The following is a 10,853-nucleotide window of genomic DNA, read 5'->3' on the forward strand; positions in this document are numbered from 1 at the left end:
TGAGTGTAAGCATTTCCAAATTTTATATAAATTGATGAATATGCAGAAAGTCCTCTAGTTCTGGTTAAGTTTGGTAAAATTTATAATGAGAAAAAGTAATTCATGCTTTTAAACTTCACCTTTGCAACATGCTACTTGATGAAAACCAGAAAACCGTTCGATAATCAGACTTGAATGTTTTTATCACAGTACATCGACATCGTCATGGTTCAGTCGGAAGCAAAGAAGCCGCCCTTTTTAATCATCATTATCGACCGAGACGGCCGAGGGCTATTATGCACGTTTGAACTCGCGAAGTGGCACGTTACAAGGACGCAGCGTGGAACGAAAGGGTCATTGATATCATCGTTTCTGGGACCCTTGCTACTGCACAAAGTGATGCAAAGGAACGAACAGCGGGAACAAAAATCTCCTCAGTGCATCGACGTATCCCCGGATACCGTAACCCTGACATGCGCCGTGCCGAACCTTGCTCGTTGTTGTTAAGCCAGTTTATATCATCGGCCAATCGATAGCCATCGATGATTGGCATCATCAATCATTTTACGATGAACTTAAGGAATTTAAAACAGCTCATGTGAGTAACATATTTCCTGCCAGTGTATTTTATAGTGGATGAAGAATTTTCACCCTCGTTTCGTAATAAAATATGTTAAATAAAAACCTTGTTACGAAACAAACTATTATAAATGAAACTCATCAACTCAAGATAAAAAACATTATTGTGTGTTGTCACTTCCTAACAAATATATTTAACATCAATACGCTCTGTAAAGATAATTATAATAAAACACATCAAAAGAATAAACAAAATTAATAAGCAATTTATTTTTTGTTCTGGTAAAATTTGATAAACATTTCAAAACCCTGTCAATTTGAAACACGAATTCTACTAACTAAGGAATTAATCTAAAAATTATAATCATTTTTCTTCGAATAAACTATGTTATACATGTATGCAGTGTCAAAGTTTTATCTGTTATTCATAGAACTTCCGGGGCCATCCACTAAGTATTACCATAAGATACCTATTGGTTTATTTGCATATGATAATACAGATAGATGAGAAACATAGCGGACACAAACCAAAGCGAATAGAAATGTCCTTGTGAAAAAGTATGCAGCCGTTCCATCCGGTTTTATAATGTCCCAAAAATCGCGAGATTTTTTATTTCTAAATGCATTTCTACCGTGTGTGCAACAGTAGCTAGTAGAATTTTATTTTTTACAACCACTGCGGCTGAAATAAAACCCTTGGTTTCTGTAGCGTGTAGCCAAAAAAGTTTTGCGGCAAACAGCGAACACAAAGTGAACACAAATGCGAGGAATTAAGAAATGTAAAAGCGAGCGTATCCGCTCGAAGTTATCCAACCAATCATCGACGGCGAATAAAAGTTCAGTTGAATTAACGTTTATCACAAATAAATCTGAAAACTTTCGCTGATCGTTCCAGAAGGAAATCAGCTGGGGCTGTGGAGGTCCATGACGTTGATCCTTCGGGGAAAGAGAAATCGAAAAATTCTTAAGCAAATAACGATTTCACGCCTTGAAGCGGTATCTTGTGTTTTGTGCTTGCGTGTGCAAAAATAAAGTGGGTAAAAAGAATTGTTTCTAGCCGATCACGTCTACAAACGAAGCTCATTCACGTACCAACGGTAAGGTATGGTAAAAAGTTTTTCTATTACCTCGATGGGTGAGGATTTTTGTAAGGAACTTGAAATAGTATGAAATACTTAACTGCATATTGGCACAAGTTTTCGGCCTTGCGGGCAAGGTCAATCGAAACCTAGCTCCTGCGCTTACAAAGCTGCAAGCGAAAACAAGCAAAACCAAGGAAATGGAAATTTTTGGTATCAAGATTGGTTCACCGAAAGAAAAAAGCTACTGCTTGTATAATTTACCATAGATTTTACTCAATTTTTCATGATTTACTCAACTGCTATTTATCGAAATAATTTTCATCTGGTGCTCTTTTAACGCAAACTCATAAATGTTTATTTTAAAGATTTTAGAATATGACAAAACTCTGTATACCAACTATATCTGTTGTACTACTATTCTTGGATGAACATGAACAAAAGAAAATTAGCAAAAGATTCAAAATGTTATTTGCGAATCTGTTGAAATAGGGTTCTGCATGTGTTGACCTACAGCAGCAAGACATCAAAGTCCCCAGGTTTGATTGTTGTTTCACTTTCTGTACTGTCATTATCAATTCGAATACCTTCGTTTAGAATGACCTCCATGCGAGACACAACGAGTTTGCTTATTGCGAGCGAGAGGCATCGGCTGAATCTTCATTTGTTCGTCGTTAAATCGCTAGAAGCAGTAGATGTGCGGAAGAGTAGTAGAAACTAGAGACCGTTCACTGGCTGATGGACGGGTCATGGATCCATCATCGCCAAGAAGCAGATGTGTGCCAAGCCAGATTCGCTGTGCTGCCAAACCTTGCTGCCCACTAGGCCATAGACGGAAGCACTGATACAGAACTGTTGTCATCCTACTCATCACTTGGTAATGTATTTGTGCAAACTAGGCTGACTAGTGAGCAAACTAGGCTGACATTTTCTATACCCCATGAGCTGACTTAAAGGCAAGATACACCTGACCTAGCACCTCAGTCGGGAATCAAGGGAGAAAGGTGTGAGACATCATGCATGGCCTGAATAGTGACAGCGTTTGTTTACGTTTTGCCGAGTTTACAGTCATCAGTCTGGCAATCGCACATTTAATTGAAGCTGTTCTTTTGCCGGTGCCCCTCACCCAACACACTGCAGAAATTCAACGATGCTTTCCAGATAATGTACATCAACTTCGAGTTTCAGTCCAAGGCAGGGGATTAGAAGCAGGCATATTGTTGATGCATAAACTAATGGAAAAAGGCTGCATACATCTGTACGGGTTTCTTTTAAATTACTTGCGTATACGTGCTTATTCTTTATTCGTGGATTGAATTTATGACAGATGTATACTACCAAAAACGCCTTATTTACAGATGCACCGTTGCAACGAGATGCACCACAGATGCAACGATCTGGTGGTAGATCTGGTGAATATATTGAAATAAACCTATAGCATTGATAATATTCTTTCACTTACTTTTGCAGCATTTTATTAGCTCTTATAATTTTGTAAGTGTATCGCCTATGGAACAACAGCTTCAATAAAATAGGCATGTTAAACATTTTGAGGGTTTGAACGTCTTTAAAACAACTTGAATTGTGTTTTAGAATAAAAATAATTTGAATAATTAATGCCTATGGCAAGTCTTCATCGTAGGGTCATCTACTTTCTACCATAACATCTATTTTTCGGTAGTAAATATATAGAGAAGGAAACGAAGAAAATTTAAGATAAAATTGTCAAGACGCAAAAACGTTAATGCTCCAAGCCTCCCTGGCGAAAGATGAACGACTTATTTTTTGCGATAATTTTAAACAAACAAGTGGGCGAAAGAAATCTTTCGGCTGGAATATTACCTTTCTGTGAAATTAAAAAAAAACCGACCGTCTTCCAAACAGCTTCCATGAGTCAATGTCAAAAAGCGACGAAGCGATAAAGCTTCTAATTTGTTTGTTTTGTGTCCAAGTTTTCTTGCAGATGGTTCGCGGGTTTATGAAAAATGAAAATATCTCGCTCTTAGCAGAACACTGTTGTTCTAAACAAATCATGGGTAAATATTTGGACAAAAAATTAATTCAAGATTTTCTGTTATTGCTCAATTGTCAAGCGCTATAGCTGCAGGAATTATTTGATTATTTTTATAAGTAGCATCTGTTTATGAAAGAACTCGACTTGTGTTGCAAAAGCAAGAATATGAATGCAGCCCACTGTGGCCTTTTGCTTTTAGAAACATAGACGAAACATTTAATTAACAAATGATTGCATTCTAAAGCATTAAGAAGTTGTTTGATTTTCTGAACTATTTATTATAGAACACAGAGTTAGAAAGAGAAAAACTATCAACTCTAGTTTATATGTAACGCCTGCATATGTTCGAACTGAAAGTATCTCATGTTAGACCGATCGATGGCTGCCAAACCCGCATCAATTTCCCAAGATGCATCATTCGTTTACCGCATCGGCATCGAACCGCGTGGTAAAAATTCTCATAACAAGCCGCACAGCTGGCGTGTGGCCTAAATATTAGAGCCAGACACTCTTGCCTGGCGTCGTGGTGTGTGGGCGAGTGGAAAAATTCGTTTTTGTTCACGATACTTTCGAAATATGGTTAACGATGATCTTCCGTTGCCGTTGCTGAGTTTGGTTTCTGTACGAACCGTTAAAATTTCTTTGTCGACTCCAATATCACTGTCGTCAAACGGATGGAAATTACAAACCTTTTATAGAATAGCTTACACCCATCTTGTGTGGATTTAAATGCGCGAGTTCGAAAGTGAATGCTTTTTCAATGAATAAGGGAACTTAGTAAGGCAAAAAAGGTTCCAGTTGTTAACAAAGAAGTTTTAACCAGGGTGATGGTATTCCGGCTTGAACAGCACGATGTTTTGAAGCCTAAACCGATTTTGCCGAACCGAAGTGTATACATTACCCGCTCCGTAAACGCTGAGCGCTTTGTTATTTAAACATTCTACATTCTAGTCCAGCTATGTTTGGGTTACGAGCTGACGGAAATGAAAACTTATTACCCTTTGTCGACATTAGCATACGGTGGACGATGTTGCTTCTTTCTAATTTTATTTAAATTTTCATGTTCCACATTAAGAAAATAAACCCACGACCATACAATGGTCGCTTGTATCGTTGTGATTGCTGTACGATATATGTATAAAGAACATGTTTCAAATTTCTGCAAAGTGAAATTGAGCATTCCACCGGCGTGAGTCAATATGATCAAGATGAAAGTTAATTCTGGCATGCCCGCCGGCGGATGGACGTCGCTTTCCAGTTCAGGAAATGCCAATAAATTAAAATTTCCATCCGCGACCTCAACGAGCGACTTGTTTGCACACTTCCGCGGATTGGGCATTTTTTTTTATTCACGCCCCATTCACGGGAAGCATTGCCACCAAGACATATATTTGCTGCAAATGATTTGTGTTTCGCAAATGCTCATGGTGCCTTTTTGCCCGTCTGTGGTGGTCCGTGACCAAACAAGGAGAAACTTATGCGAAACGGATGAGGGAGGCCCTGAGGAGCGACATAAACAAACCATCAACGAAAACGTCTGCAATGGACAGAAATATGCAACGAAGAAACGTGACTTTACTAGGAAAGAAGCTCACATACTTCCTGTTAAATGTGGTAGAATGCAAGTGAATCGTTCTGCTGAACTGCTTCCAGCGCAGCCACACGAATCAGTGTTTATGCAGCGCGGTTTGTATTTCAAATCGCTATGAAAAAGGCAGACGAATATGGAAATCTAAATATTTGAGTATTTCCTCCTAAAATACGCTTTAAAAAATTGAGCATCGAAATTTTTCGTAAACTTTGTCCAATACTCTCAACTACACTCAATGTTATCCATCTTTTCCAGCTATGGTTTCGACTAGTTATCGTTTTTGGCTGAATGTGCTAATGAAAATGCTGCTGAGTTTAATTGAATGGAATTAAAGTTGACCTATCAAAAGAGATCGAAATTCTCTGAAGGAGCTTAATCTTTTAATTGCAAGCTTGATCAAAGATTAACAAATTGCCTCAAAGTTCATTCATAACTTTGCAATTTGTTTAGATTAGTTACATGATTGTAATAAATTAATTGTAGTTCAAGTAAAAGAAAAAGAAATAGTGAATTTCGCGAAATGCAACGTCGAGTTGCGTATTTAATCAAAAGACAATTTAAACTGATATTGCTATTTGATAAATTTATGTTGGATCTTTATAGAATCTGCAGATTTCAGTGGAATTCGATCGACTATATTGTTCGAGGGTCGATTGTTCATTATTCGAGAACATGGAAAATATTCAAACGACGAACGAAGCGCCACTGCGGGGCGTAATTGATTGTTGGCGGTTTGAACTGTGCATAATTATTGCTAGTAAAACAAAATTCGATACGCTCGTTGATACATGGTCCCCATTTCAGAACAATGACCATTCAACCATGATAACGGGCACTCAATCTACGACAAATATTGTCTGACGAAAATAGCCTCCAATAGCCGACAGCAGGCCTTTGCCACTGAGATGGTGTTGGTTGATCAAAGATTTATCGGCCTCACTATATCAATATCAACTATGGCGTGAAATATGACGATTTCCCATCGATTGAGAACTCGAGCACCCCGAAAGGGACGGGTAGTTCCCGGGTAACTGTTGTCGATTTTCCTTTCGATCGGGCATCCGGCTGGTCCGTTTTGGGCATTGCCGCTGTGAATTATCAGAAATTGAAAAGGTGTCATGTCCCGCGGTGGGGAAAATCGATTGATTCCCCGTTGCGGCCGTATTAGCGGGTAGCCTCTTTGAAAGCCATTAGTTTTTGTCTGTCAAATTTCGATGAAATTCGGGTCCCAGTTCTGCCGCGGCACAAATGAGAAAGAACATTAAAAACGATTTTTCAGTGATTTCCTGCAGCCGGATGCTGCATGTTTGGTCTACATTATGCAGCAGCACGTGGCGTGCCGATCGAGTTCGATTCGCTTTCGGTTTTTACTTTTTTCAGTGCGTTGTGAATAGCTTTGGAGTACTGCAATAGCCAGCACGGCTATTTAACGATATTATATATAGTTCAAATTCGGTTATTATTTTAGAGCTTCACTAACAATACTAACATCGCATGGTTGGATGTTAACTTGCAGGTTGTGGTCGCACCTCCTAATATATTTATTTATTTATTTTATTTATTTATATCGCATCAAGCTAAATTTACCAGGTCGATCAATACCATTTGGATGAATGGTGGCTATTTTTCTATGGATAAGTTTTTTTAAACTTCGTCTGTTGATACCTTCCCACCTCCCTACCACAGCCGACAAGATTTTCACAAAAATTGGTATACATATCATTTTCATAGGGACTAGCGTGGATTAAAATTTAATTTATCTAGGGTAAGGGAAAAGCGGGGCTCTCACTTTAAACCATTCCTCAAAAATGATAAAAATGTAATATAGGTATCAATTTCGCACACACTTAATGTTCAATCATAGCCCAATCTTCCTCTACCCTTCTCCTTTACAGCAAAGCAACCGCAATGCTCAGAACGAAATCGTTGATTCTTATCCTATGTATGCAACAGTTTTACGCAAAATCTAAGCCTAAGCCCTAATTTTCCAAGTGTGACAGTTTCGAGCTTCTTCTTATCACTCATCTCTCATCTCTCATCTCTGTATCCTTTCCGAATATCAACCCCTTCAAAAACGGAAGAAAATATAACTCAACAATAACGGATTAACTTTTCATTAGAATTGATACACATACTAGTATAATAAGTGCATATCATTTGGTAAACTTCTGTTTTCTTAGGGCAAGGGTTAAATGTTTTCCGTGTTACCATCTTCCGGAACCATGGAAATAAAAAAAAAAAAAAATGCTGCAAAATGCTCTTACACCGTTTTCGAGCCCAGGTAAGCATCGTTCAACTGCTTCTGTATCACTGTTCAACCGTAAGTTAACATTTGACGTCCAAGTAAAATACTGTTGCCTATCTGTGCATGGTCCAAACGTAAATGAATAAAGTTCAATCGCAACGAAACATTTGATGCATCCAAGCGGATACGTTTACATGGTAAAGGTTTAACTTCGTTTTGTTGATTTCATTTGCAAAGACCATTAGAATAAAAATAATTATAATTTACAATGTATAATTCAGTCATATTAAAATTTTATGATAATCTGCATTCGGCGTAAACAATTCTTGATTTTAGTAAGAAGTCGTTTTACAGTTGTTGTAAGTTTTCGTGGATTTCGGGATGGTATTTCTTCATTATTTTCGTCTGTATGTTCGTCAATAACTCACTTGAACGATTAAAACAGCTCTTTGTGCTCCGCAGCTAATAATTTACCATAAGTTTCCCCACTCACTGATTGTTTTCCAACGATTGTAAAAAGCGATAATAGAACAAAAAACAAATCCGGGCAAAATAAACTTACATTGACATCGGAAGCATCAAATGTTTCGTTGCGATTGAACTTTATTCATTTACGTTTGGATCATGCACAGATAGGCAACAGTATTTTACTTGGACGTCAAATGTTAACTTACGGTTGAACAGTGATACAGAAGCAGTTGAACGATGCTTACCTGGGCTCGAAAACGGTGTAATGTACATACACTGGGCCCAAAGTTAATCCGGACGCTCAAAAAATGAGCATGCTTCCGACTTTGTGGTCGATTTTAGAGTACTTAGAATTGATAACAATGATTTTTGTTCACTGCATCTTCTTGGTGCACCTTCCTACGAAGTACGTGCAAGAAGAACGGTGAAAAAAATCGTTCCCAAGCGGCGCAATAAACAATGGAGTGGAAAAAGTCAGAATTTTGACGGCCAATCGCAAAGTCGGACAGTTATATTTCATCGTATTTTTGTTAGCTAAAGTGGTGTGTAAGTTAGTTTCGACACATGATATTTGTTATTATCGATGCAGACGACTCTTGGGCATCGTTAGAAGCACTCGGATGATTCGGTTTATTATATTATTGAAGTTTTTATTGAAATATGCGTCACACTACTTTGTTGGAGCGAAACGTCATCATTTATCCATCATAACGATGGAAAAAGATTTCAAAACATATGAAATTAGACTTACATTAGCAAACTAACACATTCAGACATCATTAAAAAGTATAACACTTCAAAAAGTATCGTAAAATCACCAAAGAACAGCTCTTTGCAGCACAACCAATGCACAACCAACCAATAAGACAACCTTGGTTTCTGTGGTTTTCAATGAATATGTTGGAAAACTAGCTCGCAAATACAAATACAATTATATAAGTGAAGCAAATTGTATTTAAAATTGATATGCTGTCGAATTAAGGTAATGCAGAAAAATTGTAATTCGTTGATTTCAATAATGGAAAGTTTTAAGAGATTTTGTATGTTACAGATAGTAAGCACACAAGAAACCGAATGGTTACACTCGAGATAGTGAATGACAATACTCTTTACTAAATACTCGAATTAAACTGAACATGATTTCTCCCAGGATGAAATCGGATAGGTCAGCTAGTTACCTATGTCAGCTAGTAATGTTTAACAAAAATGTTAGTTGTTTGATATTTTCCATTTCATTCACAGCATCGAAAATATATATTATAAAATGTATAGCTTCAGCTGGAAAGATCAACCTTACTTAAGAGATATTTCTTCCTTAGTTGACAAACCTACTTGCAGGGGAATGGAGTAACCATCAATAGCTGAAAGTACGAGAACCGAGCGATGGGAGTTGAACCGGAACCAGGACAAGTTTGACAAGTCGTCCATGGAGAAATGCTGTCCATTTTTGGAACATCACAATGAAGCGAAACGGAGCGCGGCGATGCTGAACATCCACGAAGGCGTCACTGCTACTCGCCCCCGGGAGGGATGGTTCAATAACCGTAATTTCTGCGCGTGTGATAACAACCGGTTATCGAGGCCAGGTGAGAGCACGGGCGAAAAATGGTGTCATGTTTTTAGGAAGTAAATGTATCTTTCAAGATTACAGGAGGACAACAAAGATAAAAGCGCCGTAGTTTTCCTACACATAGTCGTTAGTAGGTCACCGACCTGTACGATGAGCTCGAAAAGATAATGTCTCCATGCAGGAGGATGGCTTAGAAAAAACAATACAACAAAACAACAAAAATAACCATGACAATCAACGACCAAGAGCATCTCAAATATGAAAATAAAAAAAAACCCAAAAGTATCTATCCCAGAATTTTTAGCCAAAACTTTTATGAACATTTCAAATAAACGAAAATAAAACCTTAATTTATTACGTGTATATTTAAATGTTTAAGACCGGTTCTTTTCTGTTGAGAAAGGCGTTAGAAGAGAAAAGAGTTCCTTATGGTGTTGGTCTAAATTCAGAAATCATTTCTGTTGCCATTTTATTTGAAGAAACAAACGCAAGTTTGTCAGCAAGGTTGCTTCGTGCAAAATCAAACATTCACTATCTCCAATCGACATAATAATCAAAATAGTCATTCAAGATAGGTAGTCCACTCTACAGGTGGTGTATATTTAGCAGGTACGTCTGCAGTTGGAATCAGGCTTTTTCCCAGCATTAAAACGTGACGACAAAAATGTTGTTCTTGGTGGTGCGAAGGTTCGGCGAATATGTAAGCTTTGGTAAAATAAACCTTTTCCCTTTGTCTTTGGCTGCGTCTACCTGCTTTGTTTTGAATCGGTCCCTTCTGCATCGCAACTGATGCTGAAGACGATGGGTTTGGTCCGAAGCACTGAGCAGATCGCTCTGTGGAAACGAACTCGACCCTGAGCCTCCATAAATTATGTCAAAAAGGATGGCGCACTTTGTTATTACAAGCTGGGCTTAGTTCACACATCCTTAAGGAATTGGCCGGACGTACATTAGCAACGGGCACGAATACGAACAAGATAAAATAAAAGAAACGCGAAAGAACTTGAGAAACAGGTACACGTTTGATTTGCGAAGTGAAATTTGTGTCGGAAGTGGAAAGCTTCCATACAAGCAGAGGTAAAATCGCCTATGAACGCTTGTTTAAAGAGAATGACAGAATCTCATTTGAGTACCTACGTCTCTGAAATTGTATCTCTCGTATAGACAATCGAAAGGCAGTGCACTTCCGCGAAAATAAAAATAAAGAAATACGTGGACAGCAAACATCCCAGCAAATTGCACAGTTGAAGAAACAAAAACACATACACATATGATGCATTAATGGGATGCACGGAATTTTTACAATCCAACCACAACACAGATTTACA

The sequence above is a fragment of the Anopheles ziemanni genome, chromosome 3, assembly GCF_943734765.1.
Source record: "Anopheles ziemanni chromosome 3, idAnoZiCoDA_A2_x.2, whole genome shotgun sequence".
NCBI classification, from domain to species: Eukaryota; Metazoa; Arthropoda; class Insecta; order Diptera; family Culicidae; genus Anopheles; species Anopheles ziemanni.